Source organism: Globicephala melas, chromosome 8 (genome assembly GCF_963455315.2).
Source record: "Globicephala melas chromosome 8, mGloMel1.2, whole genome shotgun sequence".
Classification (NCBI taxonomy): domain Eukaryota; kingdom Metazoa; phylum Chordata; class Mammalia; order Artiodactyla; family Delphinidae; genus Globicephala; species Globicephala melas.
In genome coordinates this window covers 14,825,786-14,853,588 of record NC_083321.1, presented here as the reverse complement: position 1 = coordinate 14,853,588, position 27,803 = coordinate 14,825,786, and the positions used below count along the sequence as shown (strand labels likewise).

Below are 27,803 nucleotides of genomic sequence, written 5' to 3'. Positions count from 1 at the left end.
TCTTTTCCAAGGCAGCCGGGGACCAGCCCGTCGGGTTCTCAGAATCTCAATCCCGGTGATAAATTTCGATTTGAAGAACACGCTCGGTTCGCGACTTTAAATCCGCAGCCCCACGTAAATAACATTTTAAACGAACTCCTCCCCCCCCCCACACACACACAAAGACCCTTTCCCTCAGCTTTCAGCGGGATGCCCCTGTTTTACAACTTTAGTTTGAATCTCCAAACAGCTGGGCATTCAAAGGGTTAAACTGGATCAGCAGGGGGCCAGCTGCGGGCGGCGAAGCCAAGAAAGGGTTAAAAATATCAACGCATTTATTCCCCAGACTGGTTCGAAAGGGGCAGCAATAGGATCGGGGAGCCAGGGAGCACCCCCCAAGGAATGACTTTTTAAAATTCTAGAACTTTTAATTCCGACCAAAAAAAAAAAAGTGTCCCAGCTCGAAAGTTCTTTTAACCTTTTCTTTTTTCATTTATTATTTTTTTTTCTAGATTTCTCCGCGGGCTGGTTTATAAAAGTCGCCCTCTCCTTTTGGGTTCGAGAAGCCAGGTTCCCCCCTCCGGGCAGGGCGCGGGGCGGGGGCCGAGGGGGCCCCGAGAGTTTTCTCCGGGGCCGGGTTGGGACGCGGCTGGTGAGTCCCGGCTCCGGCCCCTGAATTGGGGGGTCCGCGTCTGCCCCAAACGCCGCTTTCTTCCGTTTTCCATGTCATTTCCTGTACTAATAAGATGGTGGTCAAAGCAGGGGAGGAGAGCAGCAGCGAGTCGCCGCCGCCGCCGCGCCGAGGCTGGCGCTGAAACTTTGCCTCGCCGGGGACCAGCGCGCCCGCAGCGCGGCCGCTCCCGCCGCGGGGGCCGCCAGCCCGGGCCGCGCCGCCTCCGCCGAGCCGCCCGCCGGGCCGCCCGCGCCGCCCGGGCCCCGCGGCTGCCGCAGCATTCCCGGGAAGGTGAGTCAGCCCCGGTAGCCAATGTGGCCATTGAAAATGGCTTCGGAAAGCGCTCGGCAGTTTGCCAACGCGCGCGGGGGCCGCCGGTGCAGGGGCTGCGAGCGGCCTCGGGGGTGGCGGGCGGCCGGGGGAGCCATCGCGAGCAGTGCGGGGGGCCCGGGCGGCGCGGGCGCGGACCGGGGGGGCGCCTCGCCCCGGCCCCGAGGTGGGTTAACCCTCGGCAGGTAGGTGCCGCCGCCGCCGCCGCCGCCGCCGCCGCCGTGGGATTCGGGGGCCGCCCCTCCGCCTCCTTCCTCCCCGCTAGCTCCTAGCTCGCTCGCCTTGTTACAATGTAGCCTTTTCTCTGCGCCGACGTGCCGCCCGCTGACGGACGTGGCCGCCGACCAATGGGAGCGGCTTCCCGGGCCGAGCTTTCGGAATGAGAACGCGGTGACACGGGCGGGGCGGCGAAGGCTGGAGGGCTCGCCGCCGCTGCTGGCCTAGTTCTCGGGGGCACTTTGGGCTCGGCGCCCGGGGGCCGATTTGGGGGACACGGGTCCTGCCGCGGTGCAGTGGGGCCTCTTCCCACGCGCCGCACGATTTCCCGCTAAACGTGGCCGCGCCGGGGGCTGTTTCTTTAATACATTTTCCATCTTAGTTGCGGTGTAGACTCTTAGGGAAATGTCCGGAGTGTAGCCTCCATCCCCCACTCGCAATCCCCAAGGTGCTCTGCTCTGCAGGCACTTAGCGGCCGATGACCTTTCTCCGGTCAAGGCCAGCACGCCCTAGGCAAGTGACTGCAAGGAGAACACAAATGTCTCGAGCGCTGAGCAGTGCTGGCGGAAAAGTTGCTTGTGTCTTGTATGGGGTTGGGCGATAGGGGCTTAAGATCCCAGGGGTGGGCTGGGACTTCGGGGAGAAGAATGTTAAACCTCTCTTCTTAGACGTTTGCTTCATGTGGAGAAAGGCTGTGGTATATAATTTAGAGTGGTTGAAGGAAACACACCCAGTTCTTTGTCCGTGGGGACAGGAGGCAATAATGAGAGATTGCTCTCCATGCCTGGAAACCCTATAAAATGGGGGTTTTATCTGTGCTGGAGCAAAAGAATTTTCCATGGAGCATGATGCCTCTGGCACCCAAGCTGGCTTTGCCCACATTTCCCCTTGAGAGGAAGGAAGGGGTTAGGGTTGTGAGGTCCATGGGGCAAAAGTAACAGGCTGTGTTTCCTTCCAGGGGGAGCGGGGCATGATTTTCACCCACCAACGCTCCGAGAGGTGGGCAAGCAGATTTCTGTGTGGGCACGTGTCTGGGAATAGAGCCCAGGGCTGTTGCTTTAGTTTAATGAAAAGGGGCTTCTCCATTGGAGTCCTTCCTCCCCTTCATACTAATATGCGACTTTGGACTTGGCACGGTTACTTTTGACCTCTCTGGGCCTTGCTTCTCCATCCCTAAAGTGGGGCTAACATAGCCTGCCTGGCCAGTCAGCTGTGAGATTATATGAGATAGCACAGAGAAAATGCCTAGCCCGGGGGCCACACATGATGTAAGAAGTGTTGTTCTCTCTGCCTGGGATTATTGCAGAGCACTCTCTTGGGAATATCAGGATTGCCCAACAAGCCCCACCTCGGTCCATTCAGTCCCAAACTGACGGGGCCTCCAAGGAGCAGCTGGGGCAGGGTCTACTCTCCCTTCCCTAGTGACATATTCAAAGAGGAGGGGCTCCCCTCACTGGTCCCAGAAGCCCTGATCAGCCATCACAACCATCACTTATATACTACTCTGACCTGAGTTACAGTTCTGTCCTCCAGACCCTTTGGATTGATGTGTTTCATAAATTTGTTCTCCTTGGTGTCAAGTTAAGACTACAATCATCTGAATCTTTCCTCACCTGGACTTAAATTGGGTGGGGGAGGGGAGGCGAGGTTTCCCTGGTTCTAAGTTATTGGCAAGTATGAAGGAAGTAGAGACCACTGAACGAGGAGTCAGGAGTCATTCCTGTTTATTCAGCTGCCTCCTCGGTCTGTTCTCTTGACCATCTCACAGTTATGACCAACACACGGATTCCAAGGCTGTCCCATCATCTTCCTCCCTAAACCTCCTACAGGGCTCTCGTCTTGGCCACGGCTACCACCATTCTGCTAGTCCTTAAGGCAGAAACCTTTGTGTCTCCGTTCCCTCACCGCAATCCACTATGTCTCCAGATCTAGGTAACTTTAACCTATAAATTGAATCCGTACACTCCTCTCCGTCTTCTCTTCCCCAGTGTCTTGGTCAAGCCACCACTGTCTATCCCCAGGACAACAGCACTAGCCTCCCAACTGTCCACCTGTGACCTCCCCTCCACGCCAGTCTTAGGATGGCAGTAAGGGTGATCTGTTCCAAAGAAGATCACAGCAAGCTCCCCATTTTTGTGTAAAGCACTGAGAAGTCTTCCCAGTGCTTTTGGGATAAAGAACCAAATTGTTACCATAACCTAGAAGCCTCTGAGTAATCTGGCCCCTACCCTTTCCTTGGCCTCATCTCCCACCTACTCTAGATCTCTCTGTACTCCGTATTCTCGCCTGCACATGCTGGTCCCTCCTTCTGGAATACTGAAACACTTGTGATCTAATGAATGAGTTAAGGCTGGGGAAGGGCAAGATGGAGTGGGAGAGTGTCTGGTGGTCCTTAATGCTACCCCCTAAATATTTCCAGTTCATCCAAGCACATGTAGGATTGGATCTAGGTCCCCTTGTGTTGGGTGGGGCTGTGTGACTGGCCAGTGAGTTGTGAACTATGGTGACACATGCCACTTTTGGGCCAAAGCATCTAGTTGCTGGTGTGAGACCCTCATGAGTGCTCTTTTCCTGTGGTGTGGAAACTGGCAGAAGGTGGGATGGTGGCTGCTTCTGCTAGCCTGGGTCCCCGTGTTGCTCCCTGAGTGGAGTCCCTTAGTACCCCATGATGGACATGCAGCATGAGTGATAATTAAACCTTTGTTGTTTCAAACCACTTAGATTTGGGGGTTGTTTGTTACTGCAGCATAACCTAGCCTGTCCTGACTGATACAGAGAGTAGGGGAGCATTCCAGGCAGAGACAAGTATACACACACAGGAAAAGCTCATCCTCAGCAGCCAGGGTGAGCTTTTCTGACAAATAAATCTGAGTCTATCAACCTCTGCCTGAAAAACCTTCAGGGACTCCCACTGTATTTAGGAGAAAGACAGAAATCCTTAAGTTGCCCTCTAGATGCTATGGGGACACCATCTTGCCTCCCCCTGTTTACCATGTTTAGCCTAACATGGTGCTATCCTCATGTTGCCCCCTGTGCCCTGACCATGCGTTCCACTCCTCTCGTAGGCCTCCTCTTCATCTTTTAGCTTTAGCATCACCTCTTCAGGGAAGCCCTCCCAGATTAGGTTGAACTCCCTATTACGGCCTTTCATGGCCCCATGTACCTCGTATTTATAGCACTCGTCTTAGTAGCAGTTTTACATTTATTGTTGTAATGATTGCTTGCAGTCTCACTCTTTCATCAGACCGTAAGCTCTGCGAGGGCAGGGCCTGGGTTGGTGTGTGTGTGTCGCTGCACCTCCAGTGTCTGTGCGTGAGAGCTGCTCACGGAATGCCTTCTGATAAATCCCCGAGCATTGGCTGGGGGCTCACAATGTGCTGGGGGCTAAGGACAGGATTAATAAACACTGCTTCCTTGGAGTATGGGCAGGTGGGTCCAGCTGCAAGGAGGTGTCAGGCGTGGGAGGAAAACTGGCCCGTAGAGTTCAGATCCTAAGCTCCCGGTACTTACAGGTGTCCATGCCCTAGAAGGACCATGTTTCTAGAGTGTACGAGGGAAAATTCCAGAAAGGCCAAGAGGGTGAGATTTAACAGATCCTTGAGGTCTCTGATCTGTGGAGTATATGATTCAGTGAGGGGACCACACAGTAGGAGATCCAGGGCTGATGAAGATGAAGAGAATGATGATGAAGGCGGCTAATATTTACTGAGGGCTTCTTTTTTTTTTTTTTTTGCGGTTCGCGGGCCTCTCACTGCCGCGGGCGGAGCACAGGCTCCAGACGCGCAAGCCCGGCGGCCACGGCCCATGGGCCCAGCCGCCCCGCGGCATACGGGATCCCCCCAGACCGGGGCACGAACCCGCGCCCCCCGCATCGGCAGGCGGACCCCCAACCACTGCGCCACCAGGGAAGCCCTACTGAGGGCTTCTTGTGTGCCAGGTGTGGTCCTAAGCATGTCACATACCCTACACAGAAAACAAGGTAGGTATTATTATTTCCATTTCACAGATGGGGAAACTGAGGCCCCAAGAGATGATGGAAGGGATCCATGGTTACACAGCAGTGTGGCCAGGATTGGAACGCTGGCAGTCTGATGCCATCTCCCTCGGGATGCCCTCTTGGAGTGAGGGCAGGGAACCCCAGACCCACCAAGGAGAAGCCCCTTTGGAAATGTCACATGGCATTATAAAGTTTCCAGGAGGTAACATCCACCTAACATTGAGGTTTGAGCAAAGGGGTTCCTGGCTCAGAGGTGCCTGGTGGCCGGTGCCAGGGCATCTGGTGCCTTTCCACCCCTGTTCTGGCCCGGGAGTCCTTAGAGGCCCCAGAGCTCCATGTTCTTAGAGTGGGGCCTGGGAGGGACTTCCCTGCAGCTGGCCCCGGGGCTGCGCCGGAAAAATAAGCCGTGCAGAAAGAAAAAAAAAACAATGAAGAAAAAAGAAAAATGTGCTGTTATTTTTAAAAAGCCTGTTTCCTATTGCAGATTCGTATCTGCGTTGGAAAGGCCAGTGTTCACAGGGGCAGTCACACGCGTGGTGGCGTCGCTGGGGCTAAGGCTCTTTAAGAGGGAAGGCCTGGGGCATCCTTCAGTTCTTCCTTCATTCATCAGGTGGTCAGTGCACAGAGCGAGGCACTGTGCTGGGCTTAGGGGTGCAGTGTGGAACCCAGTCCTTGCCCCTCCAGAACTCACAGACCAGTGGGGAGGAGGTGGGCAGTTAACCAGGCAGTCACAGTTTATAGCAAAAGGATGCAAGGGAGACAGCCATCGACTCTAAGTCAAGGAAACTTCTCTGAGGAGGAGGCCTTTCAGCTGGGTTTTGAAGGATGAGTAGGAGTTGAAAAGAAAGGGGAGGGGCGTTCCAGCGTGGGACGAAGTTTGTACAAAGGCATGAGCACACGGAATGGCTTGGAGAGGCTTGGGTGGTTCATTTGGCTGGAGAGTGTGGGTAAGGGAGGAGGTGGAGGGAGATGAGGCTAGAAAGAGAATAACAGTGATGATAATAGTAATATGACTAACACACCAGTCCTGATCCTGCCTCAGGGCCTTTGCACTGGTTGTTCCTGCAGCTAGAACACTCTTACCCATTATCTCCATGGCAGGCTCCCTCATCTGCATCAGGATTTGCTCAAATGTCGCCTTCTTGTGGGCACTTTCTTCTTTAAAATAGCAACCCCTGCCCCCTTATCCTCCTCTGCTTGCCTGCTTTTTTTCTCCTTAGTGCATAGCACATATAACATGCCCTGTGTTTTACTTATTTATCAATATGTTGTCTTTGGCTGCCTCCTCTAATTATGCTGTGAGTTCCCGGAGAGCGGGGAGTTTTGTCAGCTTTGTTCAGTGCTGCATGAACAGTGCAGAGCACATAGTAAGGCCTCATATTTGTGGAATGAATGAATGAATTGAGCACTTACTATGTGCAAAGTGCTTCAGAACACATTTTCTATTTCATCTTCCCAGCAGTACCCTGATATTGGTACTATTATTTCCCCATTCTACTGACACTATTATTTCCCTTTGGGAAACCAAAGCTCAGAGAGGTGGAGTAACTTGCCCAGGTCTTCTGGCTCCTGAGCCCTCCCACCTAACCCTGATGCTCTATCCCAGCCAGACTGTGAAAGGTTATGACTGCTATGCTGAGGCGTTTGCACTCTGTCTGTGGGGCCTCTGGGAACCGCAGAGGGTTTTATGACGAGAAAGCTGACATGCAGAGCAGGTTCAGGTCCCGGAAATCAGCAGCAGCAGCAGCTTGGGTGTGAGGCTGGAGGCAGGGAGGCCGATTAGGAGGCTGTTACAGTAGTCAAGGTAGGAGAGGATGAGCATGGGCTTGGTGATGGCCATTCCAAAAGCGAAGGTGGAGGAAAGAGGTGAGGACTTGGTTCTCCACACTGAGGCTCAGTGCAGATGGTTTGGGGCACAGTTCTGGGGGCTGCAGGCTTCCTAGAGTGCGTCTGGCTTCATTTCTGAGTAGCCATGGCACCCCCAGAGAAGACGCAGCAAAGTGCCTTGGGCTGGCCTCTAGGTGGGGGCCCCTGAGAGGGAGCGTGTGGGCGGGGACAGCGCTCTGCCCTTGAGGCGGGTGTGGCCTCAGGTTCATTCCTGCCCCTGCGCCTGGCAGCTGGGAGATGTGGGTAAGAGGCTGCCTGTCTGGGGGTTGCCTGTCTCCGCGTCTGCACAGCAGGAGTGATAATGCTGCTGGCCTCGCAGGGGCTCCTGAGGAAGCAGCACCCGAGCACCAGTGTGGCGTGGGGACGGCTCTGGGGCCACCTCCTTGTGTGTGAGGTCGTGACCACAGGGGAGGCATGCCCTAGGGCACGGAAATAACCTTGCGCCCCTTTCTGGGGACAGCAGTGCCTGAATGTGAGAGAGTGGATGAGTCATGGGGGGTCTCTACTTGAAGGTGACTGGAACGCACCTTCAGACACTTACCCACCCCCGCAGGCTTGTGTTCAAGGCCAGCCGTGCTTGGGCCTCAGTCTCCCTTTCTGTACATGGAGACGGTAATGTCAGTCCTGCATTACCTTCTGTGGAAGAAAACTTTTTCCTCCCTGTTTTCAGGACCACGTGTTAAGAGGAACACGTATTGAGCGTCAGGGCACTTGACGTTGGCCCTGTGAGGTCTCTTCTACATCCATTTCTGGATGAGGAAACTTGGGTTCAGAGAGGATACGTGACTAACTTCAGATCCCACAGTCATAATCTAAGCTTTCCAATCACCTGGAGAAGCCCACATCGACAAAGGAGCCTTTAGGGGTTGCCTCCTGGTGTTACGTAACAATTCCCAGCAGGTCCCCTGGGCGCTTTCAAACCAGGATTTGATTTATAAGCTCTTGGTTTACACAGCCGGCTTCAGGACCCTCTCCCCACCCAGGACCCTCTCCCCACCCAGGGACCTCTCCCCACCCAGGACCCTCTCCCCACCCAGGGACCTCTCCCCACCCAGGACCCTCTCCCCACCCAGGACCCTCTCCCCACCCAGGGACCTCTCCCCACCCAGGACCCTCTCCCCACCCAGGACCCTCTCCCCACCCAGGGACCTCTCCCCACCCAGGAACCTCTCCCCACGCAGGACCCTCTCCCCAGCCAGGGACCTCCCCCACCCAGGGACCTCTCCCCACCCAGGACCCTCTCCCCACCCAGGACCCTCTCCCCACCCAGGGACCTCTCCCCACCCAGGGACCTCATGGATCAGGTCTTGCTGGCGCATCCGGACAAACTAAGAGCCTCCTGTGAACTGACTCTGGGCTGTGAGAGCAGAGGTGGAGAAGGACAGAGGGCTGCTGGCCACCCTGCACCCCAGCATCAGCCTCAGATCAGGGGTGGGTGCTGAGGGTGAGGACCCTGTTTGCAAAGTGAGGCGAACCTGGGCTTCTGGAGCCTTCAGTGCCTTCTAGGGCTTTCCCTTCCACCCCTATTTCTTCCCCATCCCACCTGATCCATAAGGGCAACCCAGGACTCTCTTCTTGACTTCAAACTCCTCCCAAATCCTTTATCATTAGTCTCTGAGGCAGGCAGAACAGCTCTCATGACCCCCATTTTATAGCTGAAAAAACTGAGGTCAGAGATGGGAAGTGACTTGCTGGAGGTCATACAATTTAGGGAGTGACCGAGCTAAAATTCTAACCCCACATCTAGCATTTCTTCCTCCGCACCCCAGGCCTCCACTTCCTGGAATTAGAGCAGAATGGGGGACCTCTGAGAGCGTTGGCCTAGTCTTCGTGCCCAGCCCTCCAAAAGGACAGGCTGCCCGGCCACTGCTTGAATACCTGTAGCGGCAGGAGCTCACCCCGTCCTGAGGGGACAGAGGCAGCAACCCTGGGTGATGTGCATGAAGGAGCTCGGGGTAGGAGGGGCTGGTGACCAGTGGGCTCCTTCTCCTGGGCAGGGCTGGGGGCGAGAGAGATCAGCAGGCAGGATATCAACTTGTCTCGGGCTAGGCTGCAGTGGACGTCACTGAGCAAGTAAATATGGAACCACGCCCACGATGTCAGCTTTCCCAGAGTGGCTTCTCCCACTATCTTGTACTTTCCCCAAGGAAAATTGCTGAGGACCAGGAAGGCATCCTGCTGCCCGATGCCCAGGGGTTGGAGATAGGCAGCTTGAGAGGCTCCAGGATGGCTGAGGGGCGTGGAGAGCAGCCCACCGGACCCTCAGCCCCAGCAGGGAGTGAGCCTCTTGTAGGGACAGCCGACCGGGACCCAGCCGGGGTGGACTCAGCCTTGTCGTGGCCCAAGGTACAGGGCAGGTGGGCTCTGGGTGGGTGAGGGTGGAGTTGCAGGCTGGGGCCCGACCCCACCTCACAGCCCGGCTCTTCACTGCTCTAACCCAACCCAACAGGGGGCATTTCCCGGGGTGGTGCAGGGCCCCTCCTCAGACCAGCTGTGTTCCAGAGGGGGCTGGTATTTGGAGAGGAGGTGAAGAGGATCAGAGGCTAAGGCGTCCCAGGGAGGGGGGCAGGGTGAGAAGGGAGAAGCCCCTTAGCCTGGGGTGGGGGGGGCAGGGCGGTGAGATCACCAAAGGAGATCAGCAAACTCAGCAGCCAGGAAGAATTTACTCCCAAGAGAAGATGTTGGGTCTTTCGGGGACGTGAGCAGAAAGGGAAGACCCGGGTCAAGAGTTCCAGACTGGGTAATTCCAGGTCTTTCATACACGTCAGTAACAGCCAGACCTGAACGGCGCTTATAGGTGTGTGTGGGCTCTGCCTGAAGCAGGGTGCTGCCTGCCTCATGCTATTAGCCTCAGTTTACAGAGGAAAGATGGAGGCCCAGAGAAGTGAAGTGACGTACCCAAGGCCACACAGCTCTGAAAGGCTGAGCCAGGATGTGAACCCAGGTCTGGTCTGATTCCGGAGGCTGAGCTCTTCACCACTGCACGGGGCTACCTCACTGTTACTGCAGTGGGAAATGCTGTCAGGAGCCTGTGCTGGGGGTGGGATGGTGGACTGGAGGGCGTGCAGGTTCCGAAAGTCTGCCCCTGTGATGCTGGGCAGTACAGAGAGGGTACAGTGTGGGCCAGCTTTATTCTGTTGCATGGCAGTGAATTCCACATTCTGTCTTCCAGCTCACTTATTGGTTCTTCGACCTCAGTCATTCTGCTATTGATTCCTTCTAGTGTAGTTTTCATTTCAGTTATTGTGTTGTTCATCTCTGTTTGTTCTTCAGTTCTTCTAGGTCTTTGTTAGACATTTCTTGTATCTTCTAGATCTGTCCCTCCATTTTTTTTCTGAGATCTTGGATCATCTTTACTGTCATTACTCTGAATTCTTTTTTGGGTAGATCCAGTGTGGGTCAGCTGTGACATCAGGCCAGTCACCCTCTGTGTGTTTCTACGTGCTCACCTGAGAAATGGGGATGCCTAGCACAGGTAATGCACCTGTTACAGGGTTGCTGGAACCTTGCCATGCAATATTCGAGACAGTAGATGTTCATGGAGCACCCCTTTGGGCTCTGGAGGTCCGAACATAGACATAATTTGATGGGCCCTGCACCGGGAGCCCAGAGCCCTGCCAGTGCCATGGAGAGGGTGGTCTGCAGACTACCGCCCATCCATGAGCTCTGTGTTACTGGTCTGCAGTGAGACAGGTACAGGCATTAGAGTAAGTGTTGAGAAACTCATATTGCAACTTGACACTGCCACGCCATTTTTTATTGTAATTTACAAAAGCATCAGTGGGCAGCAGATTGGAAAACTTAAAAAAAAAAAAAGTTTCTTTACCATAAATAGTTTGAGCAGCTCTGGCCCAGATCCTAACTGTGATTGAAGGTAGGAAGTGCCCTGCTGCTCAGAGACAGGGTGGGGAAGGGAGCAAGTATTCCGCCTTGGCAGTGGCGGGGGGAGAGCATGGGTAGGCTTCCCAGAAGTGATGTCAAGCTGGACCTTGAAGGAGGAGTAAGAGTTTGCCAGGTGGAGGAAGAGGGAAGGACATTGTCAGCACTGGGAACAGTATGTGCAAAGGCAGGCAACGTGAGGATCCCAGGGTTCAGGGAACGGCAGGTGAGCAGGGTGTTTGGACAAGAGGTGGCTGAATGGCGCTGGAGAGGCAGGTTAGGGCCAGCCCACGAAGGCCCTGAAGGCCAGGCTAAGGAGTTGAGACCTAAAGACTCAGGTGGGAGGTAAGATCCTGAGGTGGGAGGTAAGGTCAAGCTGAGTAGGCGCTTTGATGGACTGACGGGGCCATCAGGTGGAGTTTCCTTTTGGTCTTCACCCTTGAGGAAGGCTGCTTCTTGGTACCCAGTGGGGTAGGTTACTAGTAAGCAGACCCCATAGCTCTGCTGGTCCCTGGCTGCCCTGGGAGTCAGCCGTGGCTGGACAGGCAGGCTGTTCTCTGGCGTGAGCAGCGGGCCTTCCCAGGCTGTCCTGGCCAGTGGGGTGGCATCTGGTGGTTGGGTGGCCATGGCTGAACCCTCTTGTCCCCACTGCCCTAAGCTCCCAGCGCTGCGAGCTCACAGGGGCTGTGGCAGCCACCCCCTAGGAGTCAGTGTGGGCCGGAGGAGCGAGGCCTGAGGTCTGTAGCTGAGTTTGGGGGTTGGCCAGGCGCCAGGAGCCTGGTGTGTGATGGCTTGGGTCCGTTTAGGAGGTGAGCAGTGGATGGCAGCCTGAAGTGGCTTCCTGCATGAACACTCTGATGGGCCAGAGCTGAGCTGAGGCCTGCCTTTGAGACCTGAGGGGTGAACACTTGGTTGAGGTGACGAGAGAGAGTTGATGTCCCCACCTGGGCCAGCTGGCGGCAGCAGACGGCACAGTGTCAGGGCAGCGGAGTTGCTGCTATGGTCCTGAGCTCCGGCCCAGCCTCCTGTTCCGAGAGGAGGCCACCTGCCCTGTCCCGGGGCCCCTGGGAACAGACCAACGTGCACCTGGGCCTGCGTGTGGCCACAGGTCCACGGAGAGCGTGGTGGCCTGCCTAGGAGGGAGCTGTGCGGAGCGCCCCTCCCACCAGCCCCACCTACGCCCTCCTCCCTGGGGCCCTGTTCAAGGTGGCCCAGCCTCTGGCTCCCTCCCTGCAGCTCCCGTGGGCAGGCTGCCATTCAGCGGGGAGTCCAACTGCCTGGGATCCTGCCCGATGGGGCTGGGGAGGCGTTCGCAGGAGTCATTGGGGTGCTTTGGGGGGTTTTTTTGTAGATACTAATCCAACTATATATATACATATATTTTTTTAACATGTTTATTAGAGTATAATTGCTTTACAATGCTGTGTCAGTTTCTGCTTTATAACAAAGTGAATCAGTTGTACATACACATATGTCCCCATATCCCCTCCCTCGTGTCTCCCTCCCTCCCACCCTCCCTATCCCGCCCCTCCAGGCGGTCACAGAGCACCGAGCTGATCTCCCTGTGCTATGCGGCTGCTTCCCACTAGCTCTCTCTCTTTTACGTTTGGTGCTTTGGTTTTGACAGTGGCCTTGGTCATGCTTGGAGGCTTCTGTCCTCAGACCTCCCTGGCCCTCTGTGCCGTGGGCCGGGCCCACGCTGGACTCAGTATTGCCACAGCCCTGGGTCTCCCTGAGGCAGGAGGGGACAGCTCTGGGGCAGCTGGACCACCTCAGGCTTCGTCCTGCTGCCCCACCCTCCCCCAGAGCTGGTACTTTTCACTGTGAGTGCCAGGTGGCACCTTCTTGCCTCTCAGCAGCCCCTCTCCTCACAGGACCCCGAGCCAGTTCTGCGTGGCCCGTACTGCTTTGCCTCCCAGGTGGAATCCTCCAAGGCCGGCCCTTTGCTCGCCCCTTCTGGCAGTGACGGAGCTTTGCTCTTCCTGCCCTTGATTCCCATTGTGGGTCTGTCGCCCGCCCCTGCCCCAGCTCCCTGGGCTAGCGGTGAGGCGAGGACTCGCTGGCCTGGCTCCCAGGAGCCCCTTCCCCCAGTTTCAGGTAGAAACCAGACTCCTCCCTGGCACCTGTCGGTGGCTCCCTGCCCTCCCCGCAAGCACCCTGGCCCTCGGCCCAGGACGGTAGCCAAGAAAGGCTCCCCTGCCCTTTTGGACTCGCTGCTGTCTTGCAGCAAGTGTGGCTGCCTTTGGCGATAAGGTGCTGCCACCTCCTTTTCTGTCCGCGGCACGGATGAGGCCGTGTGTTTTGTGGGGGTCCGTATGGTTCACAGAGGGGCTGCACGGATGATATTTCATCTGCACAGCAGGCTTGGGAGGTGGATACTGTGAGCCCATTTTGCGGATGAGGGAGTTGAGGCTCCACAGGTTCAGTGACTGTTAAGGTCTTGTAGGAAGTCAGGGGCCGAGCTGGGACTCAGAGCTATATCGCCTGACTCTTTTCTTGACGCTGTAACTGTCTTGAAGGTAAGAGCTTCACTGCTCCTGGCTTGTTATAGTGCCTGACTAGGGCTAGGGGTCTGGCTGGCGCTAGGGATCAGCCTGTTGGGGACTAGGGCTCCTCTTGTGACCTGGGCTGTTGCCTGGGCTCAGTGTCACAGTCAGGGGCGCTCAGCCCTGTAAGCATTTCACATCCACTTCCCCCTTCCTTCCTGAACTCTTGTCCCCAAATGTGAGGTCTTCCCAAAGACATGGCCCCCGCCCTGGGAGTCTGAGACTGACGCCAGACATGCTGGCCAGGGGCTGGGGGCTGCTGGGACAGAGGGGCCAGGGCTGGGTGTTACTGGGAGAAGGGGAGGGGTGGAGCTGGACAGCTGGAGGTGGACTTGGTAGCTGGCCTGTGTGCCTCTGACTGTGTCACAGTGAGCGTCCACAACTCCTGGCCTCTCCCTCCTCCAAGATCTGATTCTCTGTGCTTCCTTAAAGGCACTCATGATGCGGGGACAGTAAGGGCTTTGCTCTACTCCCCTGATGAGGCTGTGAGGCCCAGAAGGACTGGACCCACCTATCCTTGTGGTAAATCCGTCCACCCCAATGCACAGGCTTGCACGCTTCCAGGGACCAGTAGCTCACTGTTTCCAAGACGGCTCGTTGAGTCTTTTTTATGTTGTTTTACTACGTTTTAATTATATTAGGGATATACGGATACATTTTTGCTATAAAAAAATCAAATAATATTTTAAAAGCGAAATATAGTCTCCTTGATAACCGTAGCATTCCAGCCTCCTCTGCAAGGTTAATCATCACTGTTATTACTTTGCTATATATCCATCTAGATCTTTGTCTATGCACTGCACACAGAACCTATAGGAATATGTACCATTATAGCATGTGCGTGTGTGTGTGCATGCATATGTGTGTTTAAACAAATGGTTTCATTCCTCAAATTGCTTTTCTCACTTAACATTGGATCTAGGAAATCTAGTCATAGTTTTACACAGTGAACTTACCATATTGTTTTTCTTCTTTTTTTTTTAAACTAATATACAGTAGTATATCAGTGGAGAGGATCGTCATTTATTTATCCATTCTCTTACTGCTGGACATTTAGGTTGATTCTGATTTTATTCTTGTGCCTCTTTGGTCATATCTGTAGCAGCTACTGCTGGGTTATAGGAGCCAGTTGCATTTTTTTTTGTTTTTGTTTTTTGCCGTACGCGGGCCTTTCACTGTCGTGGCCTCTCCCGTTGCGGAGCACAGGCTCCGGACGCGCAGGCTCAGCGGCCATGGCTCACGGGCCCAGCTGCTCTGCGGCATGTGGGATCTTCCCAGACTGGGGCACGAACCCGCGTCCCCTGCATCGGCAGGCGGACTCTCAACCACTGCGCCACCACGGAAGCCTGCCAGTTGCATTTTTAACAAATTATTGTGCAGTATCTAAAAATCTGTCCCCTGAGGCTTTGCACAGAACCAAATGTCTCCCTGTGGGTCTCCCACTATTCCTGAATCCCTTCTTTAGCCAGAGAGAAAATCTGCTCCTGTGCCCTCTGCCAGTCCCCAGAGAGCTGGAAACAATGGCCGTGGCCCCTGGAGTCTTTTCTCTTTCACACTTGGGTTTTTCTACCGTTACTCAAAAGGTGTGTTTTTGAATGACTCCTCTCTCAGGTGGCTGTTGTGATAAGTGAACTTTGGAATCCAGATGCCTTGGTTCAAATCCTGGTGTTTCTGGGAAATTGACTTAACCTCTCGGTGCCTAGTTTCGTCCTTTGTAAAATAGAGCTGACAATAGCGTGCATACCATTGTGCTTCTGTGAGGACCAAGTAAACTAACGTGTATAAGGTGCAAAATGCTCACAAAATCATAATAATATTATTATCCTGGGGTCTCTTGTCTGCGTTAGGTCCAGGCCCACCTTGGTGGGCAGAGGGCCCGTGTTCCCGTGGGCAGCCTGGGATGGCTCCGGTCTTTGCGACAGCTTCATCCCACTGTCCACTGATTTCCCAGAGGAGGCTGCTGCCTGGGAATGCAGTGGGTGATCCGATTTCTGCCTGGCTTGGTCCTGTAGGTTCTGGATCAGGGCCTACTGGGAGGGAAGGAGGTCAGCCTGACCCTTTGCTTAGTGGTGGTGGCCAGGAACCTGGTAACATAACCCCACACCTCGGGCAGATTTACCGACTCTCAATGGGGCCTGTTGTGGCCGGGGATTTGATCTCCCTTGGCCTGCAGGGTGGGCAGGAGAAGAAAGCAGCTTGGGGCCAAGCTCTCCCCTGAGAGCCCCGGGGCCCCTCTGGGCCACACTGGCCGGTCCAGGCCTGGGTTTACCTTTCAGCCCATGGGGCAAATCTCTGCAGGTGACTGTATATTTAGTGCTGGAAAGGATGGCCCCTTTGCTTTTTTCTCACACCTCCATCCCCCCGACCCCCTTTCAGGTTCAAAACCACCTTTATGCCACCAACTAACCAGCTCTGCACAGCCACCCTCTGAACTAGGCAGCCTGGTCAAGGCCATTTCACACATGTGGAATCAGAGGCCCAGAGACGTCAAGTGACTTTCCCAAAGCCACACAGCCGCTGGCAGGGTTGGGAATGTACCCAGGCCGTCTGGCTCCTTGTTCGGTTCTTTTTCACGAGGCCACCCAACGTGAGATCTTGGCGGAAGGTGCCCAGCAGGGCAGCCCTTCTTGACCTCTTGCCCTCTGGTCTGTGGCATGTGTGGTCAATGAGCACAGAGGCTTGGGATTATTTCCCGAGAGGTGAGAAGCACCGTCGGTGGCCCGGGGCCCAGCCCTTCCCCGGCACCAGCCACAAACCCTCTCAGTAGCCAGAGGTGGCAGGGGACAGTGCGGCTGTTTCAGCTGAGGCCACGTGCCCTGCTGGGGAGAAGGCTCGCTCTCTGGGCCTGTCCTGTGGTGCGCAGCAGCAACCCTGGGGACTCTGGGTACTTCCCCAGGGAGGCAGGAGGGCAGCCATCATGGGCTACGTTTTATTCTTGGCCCCAAGCTGCTTTCTTCTCCTGCCCACCCTGCAGGCCAAGACTGGGGGAAGCAAGGCTCAGAAAGGCCCAGGGGCTGCTCTGAGCTGGTGGCTGGCAGAGGGGAAACTTGAACCCACCTTCTGATTCTTACTGTAGCCCCTCACCAGTCATGCTGCTGGGTCACACCTCGGACATTGAGCCGGCCTAGCCTTGAGTTAAGAGCATGGCTGCTGGTGTCAGAGGGAGGTGGGCTTGCGTCCTGGCTCAACAGTAACTGTTCATGTTTATTGAGTGCTTACTAAGTGCCGGGTGCTATTCTAGGTCTTGACCCATAATATTTCACTTAATCTTCAGAATAACCTCATGAGGTAGACACCATTCTTATCCTCCATTTACTGAGGAAGCTGAGGTGCAGAGAGGTGACTTCTCAAGGACATATGGGGGTGAAGCTGGGACTGGAATCCCAGCAGAGTGGCTCGAGGTTGCCCGTGAACACCACAAGGCCTCTCATGGCCAGGAGGGCTACACATGCCTGTCTCATCCTGGCGCCGTGCGTGGCGCACGGTGGGCCTCGGCGTACACCTGTCGAGTGAATAATTGCATGAACGGATGTGAGGCTTTGGACGAGCGACTCAGCCTCTCTGAGTGTCAGTAAAGGGAGGACCCAGCCACCTTTTCTCCAGCGTTGATGGGAAGGGTCCAGTGCGGTGATGTTTGAAAGTGTTGTGCTCAGGGCTGGCCCACGGCAGCTGCGGTCACTCTGGGGAGACGGTGCCTCTGAGCTGCTCTGAACCGCCCTGGGAGTGGGGTGTGGCTCTGAGCTGTCTCACTGGCGTGCAGCTGCCCAGCCCCAGGGACAGAGGCAAGTTCCCTCTGCATGGGTGGCTGGGGGGTGTCACCCGTGGCTGGCCTTGGGCTTCCTCTGGGCAAAGCCGGGGGCCAGAGGGGCAGAGGGTGAGCGCCGTGACGGTGCTCGTGCGGGACCCCTGCATTCCGGTGGGACGCTCACAGCCTGCTAGGTGGTTCACACACACATTTTTCTTGTCAGTTCCCCGTGCCCGTCTTTCATCCAGGCTCAGGGAGGCGAGGTGACTCACCCAGGTTCCCACAGGTGTGGAGTCTCACCTACTGCCTTCTGAGGGGCCCTCTCCAGTTCCTCACTGTGGGTTCCAAAACTGGGGGCAGATGCCTGGGGAAGAACCAGATCAAGGGCCCCTGGAGGTCTCGGGTGACTCCCGCCTCAGCTGCCCCTGCATGCTGGGAACGCCCATTCAGATTTGCTCACTTTGTGAACAGCTCTGACAGTAGGCTCTCTGCAGTGGGACACAGGAGGTGCAGTTCCATCCCATCCTCTGCCATAGATCTCCTGTGTGGCCTTGAGTAAGTTCCTACCCCTCTCTGGGCCTTGGGGTCTGGCCCCAGGAAGTGGGACCATGGGGCTCACTGATACCTGCTGTTCTGTCCTTCCCTTTTAGGGGTAGGGGTATGATTCATGGCTCAGGGCCCAGCCTGGCATTTTCTCAACCCCTTTTGAAGATACTAGGATACTGGGGACTCTCCACCTTGCCAGTTGGGACAACTGGGCTTGGAGTCAAGGACCGGGTCCTCGTCCTAAATAGTCCTGAGACTGAGAAGCACAGGGCAGGATGAGGTGGGGCTTGCCAGGGAACCCCACCAGGTCCGTTCCCTCGCCCCACCCTGAGAAACTGGGGCTCGGCAGACAGCACCCCGCGTGGGGGGAAGCACTGATTCTGGGGTCCATGCGATCTGGGTTTGAATGTGAGCTTTGCCACACACCTTTGGCCACTCACCTGGCCTCTCTGAGCCTCAGTGTCCTCACCTGTGAGACAGGAGGTGAAACTTTTCCCCCAAGGCTGAGGTGAGGGTGAAACGCATGCGCGTCTCCGCAGCCGCCCGCTGACGCTCAGCAGGTCCCTAATGTCACGAGCAGATCTGTTGAGGGGGTGGAAGGGATCAGAGAAAGCTCCGGAAGCCTCGCCAACAGCCCTGGAGGCTGAGTCCAGAAATAGAAGACCCCAGAGGCAGAGGCTCCTGATGGCCAGGCTGGTGTCCGCCAGCCCCCAGGAGGCCACACTGAGCTGGCAGCGGGGGCCTTCCCTCCCTCCTGGGGCTGTTGGCTGTATAAATTACTCGGCAGCCTCTGGGCTAATTTTACCTTCTTGGTTTTCATGAATCATTTCCCATCCGGGGGCGTGTGAGAGAAATGGAAACGGCTCTGCCAACTGGATGACCGGGCGCCAGCCGCAGTGAAACGCCTGTGCCGAGAGCCCTGCTTGCAGGCTCAGAAGCAAGCACAGGACACCCTGGGGTCCCTGAAAGGGCCCCCGAGGGCCGGCTCCTTGCAGCTGTGTCCCTGTGCCTTTGGGTTATGATTTGGAATAAATGAGCCGCAGCAGGTCCTGGGGCTGGAACTTGGCTAAGTCTAAATGAATTTGGAATCAAACGGTTATACCATGATACCATGATGGACATTCAGGTGTGTTCTGACCTCAGTGGGGGAGTGGTTTAGCAGAGAGACCCCTGGGACCCGCTAGGGTGCTTCTTTGTGGCCCAGCTCTGGGAGTTTGCAGGAATGCTGAATTTTCATAGTCACGGAATACCAGAGCTGGTAAATTCAAGCCGAAAATCAAATCTAACCGCCTCGGGTAAACTGAGGCTCAGAGAGGGGAAGGCATTTATCTCAGGTCAGCGAATCACGGAAGAAGTCAGTTACTTACTGACTGCTTACCATTTTGCTCACGACAACCCTCTGATTATTATCATCTCCATTTTATGGAGGGGTAACTGAAGGCCCAGAAGGTGAAGATAACTTCCGCAGATGGCAGCTGTATGTGGTGGAGCCGCAGTTTGTGCCCACGCCAGAGCCCACGTTGCTCCTGACTTCTACGCCAAGGTGCCTCTTGGAGTTGGTTTGTAAGGTCGCTGTGAGGTGGTCCTGGAAGCTCCCAGCTCACACTCTCATTTTCTTCTTCCCTCCACCAAGGGTGCATTGAGCCCCTACCAGGGACCGTTCTGGGCCCTGGGGACTTGGGAGCAGCCAGAGCGGACAGAGGCGGGGGGCCCACCGTGGTCCCTCCCCAGCGCCCTCCTCTCACCTGAGGCTGGGTTCTCAGAGGACAGCGTCTGCACAGCACTCTGGTCTCTGCCATGCAGGCCACACACTCAGCAGCCCAGCCCAGGCAGGGGACGTCCCTGAATGACACGGGCTGGCCGGAGATCTGGAAAGTAAGTGCTTTGCCCATTTGGCCACCGTCACCCAACTCTGGCAAATTATTGCCACGTGAGACCCCCTACCTAGCGTCGCTAGTACTTCTGGTTCTCCAGAAAAGCTGAACATCCATGTTTTTACACGAAATCTTATGTTTCTTTAAAGTTGGCAACTAAAGCCAAAATAAAAACTGGAAAAAAACCACCAGCCACTAGCTTGTAAGCTGTGGATCCTTTCCTCTGCTGCCTCTCTACAGACCTGTCTCTGATTAGAGCAAGTCTTGTTCTAATCATCCCCCAGGGGCCACCTCTCCTAGGAGGTCCCTTCACTCCCTGACATGGAAGACCCTACCTCACGCTCAACTGCAGCTTATCTCCCTCTACACTGCCACCTTGGGGTAGTGGAAAGGGCATGGGCTTTAACTTGGAGAGTCTCCAGACAGTTACAGTGCATCCTTATCCAAGCCACTTAACCTCTCTGAGCCTCCGTTTTCTGTCTGAAAAACAAGTAAAGTAAAAGTGTACTCAGTAGATTGTTGAAAGGACTAAATACAATCAGACAGAATTTCAAGTCTAACAGGATTAGGCAAAAGTGGAATTTACGGGCTCCGCAAAGTGAGAAGTCCAGGAGCATCTACGGCTTCAGGCACAGTTGGATCCAGGGCTCACAGAGTGTCGCCGGGACTCGGCCTGTCTATCCTACTCTGCTTTATTCTGTACTGGCTCCACTCACAGGCAGGCTGCCGTGTGTGGTGGCACCGTGGCTGCCAGCCAGCAGATCCGTACTTACATTCTATTTTTTCAGAGTTCCTCTTCCCAGCAGATTCCTCCAAAACCCCCAAACTGCAGCTCTTGATTAACTGGGCCCTTTACCCTTCCCTACACCATTCCCTAGGATGGGCAGATATAAGCCCTGGTGGGTTGGCCTTTGGGCCAACCAATCAGAGTGAAGCATTTTGAAAAGGGGTCTCCCCAAGGACACCAGGGGGCTTGGTGCCAGAACGGGTAATGGATGCTAGTGGGGAAACCTACAGACATTCTCCCCAGGCTGCAAGCCTCACGAGGTCAGGGACCTAGTTCACCCCAGGTTCCCAGCACCTAGGACAGTACCTGGCACCCCATAGCATGGAAAAGCCAAGAGCGAATAAATGAGTATCCTCCACGGTACGTGTAGAACACCGGGCACAGAGCCTGGCATCAGCCACATCTGCGCCCCTTTTTCCTCCAGGACCAGGATGAAGGTCTTCTGTCCTTGGTCCTTGCCAGGTTCACCACCCCCCACCCGCCCCCGCACCCCGCTACAGAGTGTCACGGTTCCACAGTGTCTGCTCCGGGCGGAGCTTGTCAGCCCAGCCGGAGAAGCCCCAGGACACTGTTTGTTCGGTCCAGCTTGACACACAATCATTATAATAATTAGTGATCACAGCGCCTCGCATTCACAGGTATCCTCCGAAATCATCTCATTCTTTGTTTACTTCTTTATTGCCTGTGTCCAGATCATTTATGCTTGTTACTGTTTCAGGATTGAGCCGCTGGTAGAGCTTCAGTTTCCTCAAATATAAAACGGGGATAGACTCCACCCTGCAGGTTTGCGAAGAGGATTAAGTGAGATAATAAAGAAGTGGAGCACCTGGCCAAGACCTGGCACAAAGCAGGTGCTCAAGAAGGGCCAGGTTCCCTTTGACTCCCCTCAAATCGAGGTCCTCGTATAAACCCCCATGTGTGAGCCTTTCCATGAGTACCTGGGAAGATAATTAATTCTTCCTAAATGGCCACTCATGGTACACACACACAGACAGACACACCTCCACACACACACACACAGTGAGGAAAGAACCCCAATCTGGCGTGGATGCCACATGTGGCCAAGACTCCAGGGATCAGCAGGACAGCTTCTTACCCCCAGCACAGGAGGGAGACAGCAGGATCAAGCGCACGGTAGCCCCGGTTACTGTGCCTCCAAGTCCCGTCGGGTGACACGATGGACCCAGATGGTGACACGATGGACCCAGAGCTCTTACATTGCACTGGAAGAGCTCAGGGCAGAGGGCTCGGCACCTTTTGTAGCAAGCGGTAAAGAAGCTGGTTCCCCTTCCCCGGGGAGCGAGCAGTTGTATGGTAGTATTCATGCTGTGGTCACCGTGACCTACTTAGTTACCTATGTGACTAGCTACGGAAATGGCTCACAGTCAGAGGTCAGAGGATGGTGAGGGCTTGCAGTCTGATAAACTCAGCAGGGGACGCTCAGGACCCATGGCGGACCACCCCTTCCATCTCTCTCTCTCTCTCTCACACACACACACACACTCACACACACACACCCCTTACTTGTCCGAAGATGGGATGGTGGCCTGGCCGCCTGGTTCCCTGTTGGAGGTGTTCAAGCGCGCTCAGTGATGATAGACACCACGGCTTCCAGCCTCTTGCAGTTTAGACTAGCGTTTCTCAAACTCAACTCTGCATACAAATCACTGGGGGAATCTCCTGTTTTAAGGCACACTCTGATTCAGGGGGTCTGGGGTGGAGCTCGGGACTCTGCATTTCTAACAAGTGCCGTGTGATGGCCCTATTGCTGGTCTGTGGACCACGCCAGGAGAAGCAAAGATTTAGGTGACTTTTGAACTTTCTTTTCATTCTGAGATTCTGGGCAGGACTGGGCGAAAAAACAGCCAGTGAGAACGGCAGGGCTGGATGGAACAAGGAGGGGAGGGAGCTGAAGGAGACTGCAGGAGAGGTGAAGGCTGGCACCAGGCCCACGGGGCCCCCCGAGGGCCCTGCAGCCCCTCCCTGCACAGGCCTTTCCCTCTGGGAGTCATGGTACAGACAGTAGGACCCCTTTCCTTGTGGCCAAAACACCGCGTGGTGTTTCACCAGGGTCCCACCTGGCTAAATAGAGGCCCCAGCTCCGTGGGTGGGTGGGTCGGAAGGACTGTAGAGGCGAGGACGCTAAGAGCGCTGTGGAGAGGGGCAGGGAGAGCAGGGCGGGAGAGGGGCTGCGAGCACAGGCTGGAGGGCGGTGGGTTTGTATCTCCCAGAGTCTTCCTCTGGGAGGCCTTGTGCAAGTCACTGCCTCTGGGCCTCCCGTTTCCTCGTCTAGAGAGGAGGGGCCTGGGTGCGTCCTTCAGCTCTAACAGCCTGTAGGAGGCAGTAAGATGCGAGAGCACACCTTCCCCAGCCCTGCCCCTTAAGAGGCAGATTGCTTAAAGTCACACACTTGCAGGTGTGACTTGGGGGCAGATTGCTTAAAGACTGCGTGCCCTCTGCCTTAGCATCACAGTGGTAAGGAGCGGGGGACACCAGAGGACAAGTCTGGTCTCCCAACAGACCAGACTGCCTGCAAGCAATCAATGCAGGCCGTCTCTGATTGTCCTTCAATGAATGTACACGTCCAGGCCGTTTTCCATCAAGACCTTCCCTTCCTCCCGCTTTGGCGTCTGCAGGCGTGGCCTCCCTGAGCCCCTGGTAGCTCAGCCCAGAGACCCTACGCCACTTGCAGCCTGACCCAGCGCTCCCAGCACAGCCCTTCTCCCACAGCCTTGTGTGGATGACTTGGTGCTTGGGATCCTGGAGCCGGGTGGGACTCAGGGAATTTGTTTGGACTTCAGGGTCCCTCTCCGTGGGGACAGCAGGTGGCTGGAAGGAGCCCCGACCCCCACCCCTGCCCACCCTCCCTCCATCAGCAGATGCAGTCTTCCCTTCTGTTCCACTCGCTGGCATGCTGGGAGGGGAGGTGGCAGGGTAGCCTGGGACTTCTTTTTTAGACTATTAATACTGATACGTACTCTAAAACTTTTTTACTCTACAAAAAAATAGAAGAGTATAATAAACTTCCAGGTACCTATCACCCAGCCTCAACAATTGACAACTCCTAGGCATTGCTAATCTATTTTTTAAATTAGAAATGCATGGATCTGGTGTAAAATTCAGTGAGAAGTTTCCTCCCTCAGCTGGCAATCCCAGGAACAGCAGCTGTCGTAGCCTAGAGCTATTCTGTGCACACATGAGCACATATGCATGTGTATGTCCTTCTAATTTTATTAAAACGGGGTATGTTTATTTTATGTAACACCCATTTATATAGCCCACTCAGTTTGTGTCAGCCACCATTCTAGGTAGATAACAAATACTAACTCATTTAATCCTCATAACAGCCTTACCACGTAGGTGCTATGAATATCTCCAGGTACAGAGAGGTTAAGGAACTCCCCCGACAGCACACAGTGGTTGACGCAGTTGGGGGTTGAACGTAGTCAGCCTGGTCTCAGACCGCCATTTTCTGCTGCCTCTCAAATTATACAAAGTCTTCTTTACCAAGATTTTGTTTTCACCACGAATTATGTAATCCATTCAACATGTGTGTATTGTGTGCTTCACTTTGCACCAGGCATTCTTGTAGTGGCAGAGGATACAGCAATGAACAAAACAGATAAATATCTCTGCCTTCCTGGACTTTACATTCTTGTCGGGGAGACAGCCAGCCAGGAATATAAATAAGTACTGCATGTATTTGACAGTGACTAGTGCTCTGGAGGAAAATGAAGCAAGGAAGGAGGGGTAGAAAGCGTAAGGGGGCTGCAATTTTATATAGGTGGCCAGAGAATGTGATATTCAGCAAAGGGCTGAAGGGCGTGAAGGAGTGAGCCCTGTGGGTCCCTGGGGGAAGAGCATTCCGGGCAGAGGGAACAGCCAGTGCAAAGGCTCAAGACGAAGCGTGTCTTGTTGCAGGCTGTGCAAGGCAGCCTCTGGGGCTGTGGTGGGCGTGAAAGGGGAGTAGGAGGAGATGAGTTCCAGAGGGCGTGAGGGCAGCCTGGGTCCGGCTGGCACGCCGCTGAAGAGCTTTGCTCTTTGCTCTGCGTGAGGTGGGGCTCTGAGGAGGGTTTTGAGCTGGGGGCCATCCGATCTGACCTAGGTTGTAATGGGTTCACCCTGGCTGTGGGGTGGAGAATGGACAGTAGGGGCAGAGTGGAAGCAGGGGATGGAGTTTGTTCCGTCAGTTCCTTCTTTGAAACAGCTGCCTGTTGTATGGTTATGCTATCAGTTGTTTAACCAACCTCCAGATGGACACGCTGGTTGTTCCTTGCGCTTCCAGACAGTGCTGCAATGAATACCCTTACACATGTGTCTCGGAGAAACTCCTAGAAGTGGAATTGCAGGATCAAAGATTATGTGCATTTTTGAAAGGTTCCCAGTGCCAAACTGCTCTCCCTAGAGGTACCAGTTTTACACTCCCACCAGCAGTGCATGAGAGAGAGAGCTCAGGTTATAGCTGCAGGTCAGATCTTGGGCTTAGGGGAGAGGGGTGGCTGGGGGTGTAATGCTGCAGCCCCTCCCTTTGCCCCTTTGTAGTCCAAGGCTCCATCGGGGAGGATGCTTTACAGAGGCACAGCCCCAGTGGACCTGTGCGTAGGTGGAGCCTGCACCTTTGGCAGGGTAGGGTACCAGTGAGGATGGCTGGGGCTGCATGTAACAGAGACCCTGTCCTAGTCAGGCTTGAGTAAAAAGAAGTAACAGGAAGTGCAGAAGTAGGGCAGATATCAGGACCCGTTGATTTAATGCCTTAACCATGTCATTTAAAGTCCCCGTCTCTGGTGTGTTTTCCAGTACCGAACAAACCACGCTCTGATACTTCGACACCAACTGAAACTAACTATCCAGAATGAGCACAGATCCCACAGGTTGGCGGCCCACTCCCTCAAGATGGTTCCCACTTCAAACACCACTTGCAAGTCCTGGGCCACCCATACTTCTGACCAACATAAATCAGGGGTTTCCATGTCCCCCTCCCCAGGTTCTATAACTCCCTAGAACAATTCACAGAACTCAGGAAAGTGCTTTACTTACTAATTTTTGGTTTATTATAAAGGATACAACTCAGGAACAGCCAGATGGAAGAGATGCCTAGGGCAAGGTATGGGGAGAGGGGCGTGGAGCTTCCGTGCCCTTTCCAGGCGCGCTACTCTCCCAGCACCCGGACGTGTTCACCAACCACGAAGCTCTCTGAATCTTAAGAATTTTCATAGAGTTCAGTCTTTACCCCCACCCCCAAGTCAGTGGATGGGACTGAAAGTTCTAACTCTAATCTCTTGGTCTTTCTGGTGATCAGCCCCATCTTAAGTCTATCAAGGGGCCCCATCCTAAGTCACTTCATTAGCACCAACTCAGGTGTGACAGCAAGGGGCTCCTTGTGAATAACAGAAGACACTCCTATTGGGAAATGCCGAGGGCTTTAGGAGCTCTGCTCCAGGAGCTGGGGGCAAAGACCAGATATATTTATGACTACACCGCACCTTTCCGCTGCTTTGCCGTGCTAGATCATCCTAAGCCTGATTCCTGCTGGGGTCTTCCGCAGGACGTGGCGGCCATTTGCAACAAAGGCTGCGTGCTTCCCCCCCGCAGCGAGGGTAGGGCAGTAGGTCCGGTGAGGAAGGTGTAGCATCTGAACAGAGTCCAATTCCATTAGTGGGAGGAAAGGCGGAATGGGATCCCGGTAAGCCACTAGCAGCATCCGCTGTAAGAAGCAAACTCATGAAAGAAGGTGGCGTCCTTCGCCAGCTTCTCCATTTGCCTCACGAACCTTTACACTGTTTCTCCCAACTCCTTATCCAAGTCTTACCATCATGGAGTAAACATATTACCTCTAAAAGCTTCTGCAGGAGGAACCACCTTAGGAGAGTGTGTTCTGCAGGCCTCAGCCAGCTGTACCACCGATGCTCAGTGGAAACTGCCACGCAGGTAAAGGCCTGAAACCAGATCCGCCATGACTGGGGCAGGAGCCTCACCTGGCTGGACCGCAGTTCCCTCAGCTGCAAAATCAAGGGCTGGATGGGGTTGGAGGTCCCGCCACGGGAGTTCCTTGCCCTGAGGGCCCCTGCAGATTTTTTTCTTTGTTATTATTAACATACATATAAAAAATGCACATATTATAAGAGCATGGCTCAATATATTTTCACAAACTTAACACACCCAAGGGGCCAGTACCCAGATCCAGAAACAGAGCATGGCCAGCACCCTAGAACCCCCTTTTCTGCCCATTTCTATAATAATTCTTTGCAAGGATAACCAGTAACACCTGTAACCACCACAGTTTTGCCTATTTTTAACTCTATAAATTAAACCATACGGCATGTACTCTTTGGGGTCTCGTTTCTTTTCTCGGTATTATGACTCATCTATACTACAGCATGCAGTTGTGGTCGTCTCAATTCTGCATAGTATTCTATCCGCCGAGCTATGTTTTGAACATAGAGAAGTGTAATGAAAATCGCACGGCTCCCTGTAACCAGCAGGACACGTGAATGAATGTGCCAGATTTCTTTGCTTTTGCTTAGAATGACAGCAGAGAACCCATGTGTTCACCCTAGTTATCACATAACCTGTGTGTATTAGAAAAACTAGGAAAATGAATGAATTATCATACAATACATGCAGTATGTCTTTCAAATGGGAATCATAAAAGATTAAAACAGAGTTGTTTCATGGCTGAAATATTGGGGCCCTTATTGCTCAGTTGGTCGACTGATTGATTCCTTCATCCATCCAATGTGCATCAAGGGACAATATGCCTGGTGTTCAGTCTTTGGATCCTCCTTCCTCCCAAATAATTGGTTCGATCTCAGTGTCTAATGACAGGTGGGTAAGGATGGAAGAACCTTAGTTATTATCTTCTCTGGCGATTTCTCAACTAAATGAGTATGAAGAGTTCCTTTAGAAATTTTTTAAGTGACTTATTTTTCTCTTTAGCAAAAAGAAAGCAGAAACTCTCTTTAACGTAAGCCCCGCAACTAACCACTAGTGATATCCCAATACGTATCCTCCCAGATCTGTGTGTGCAAATCCATATAGCTAAATATACATTTTATATGGAATTATTTTGTATCTATCTTTGCAACTCTCGTTTAAAAAATAGACTTTATTATTATTTTTTTAAATAAATAAATTTATTTATTTGCTTTTTGGCTGCGTTTGGTCTTCGTTGCCGCACGCAGGCTTTCTCTCTATTTGCAGCAAGCGGGGGCTCGCTTCATTGTGGTGTGCGGGCTTATTACGGTGGCTTCTCTTCTTGCAGAGCACGGGCTCTAGGTGCACAGGCTTCAGTAGTTGTGGCACGCGGCCTCAGTAGTTGTGACTCGCAGGCTCTAGAGCTCAGGC

At 54.2% G+C, this 27,803-nt stretch overlaps 1 protein-coding gene across 1 annotated transcript in view; it reads left to right on the top strand.

The window, feature by feature from the left end:
• Positions 1-900: 900 nt before the first annotated feature.
• Positions 901-27,803, top strand: part of PRDM11 (PR/SET domain 11) — an 89,294-nt gene continuing 62,391 nt past the window's right edge. Inside the window, exon 1 of the mRNA XM_060303301.1 lies at positions 901-943. The gene's annotated coding sequence lies outside the window, so the exon portion shown is untranslated. The remainder of the gene's footprint in view (positions 944-27,803) is intronic.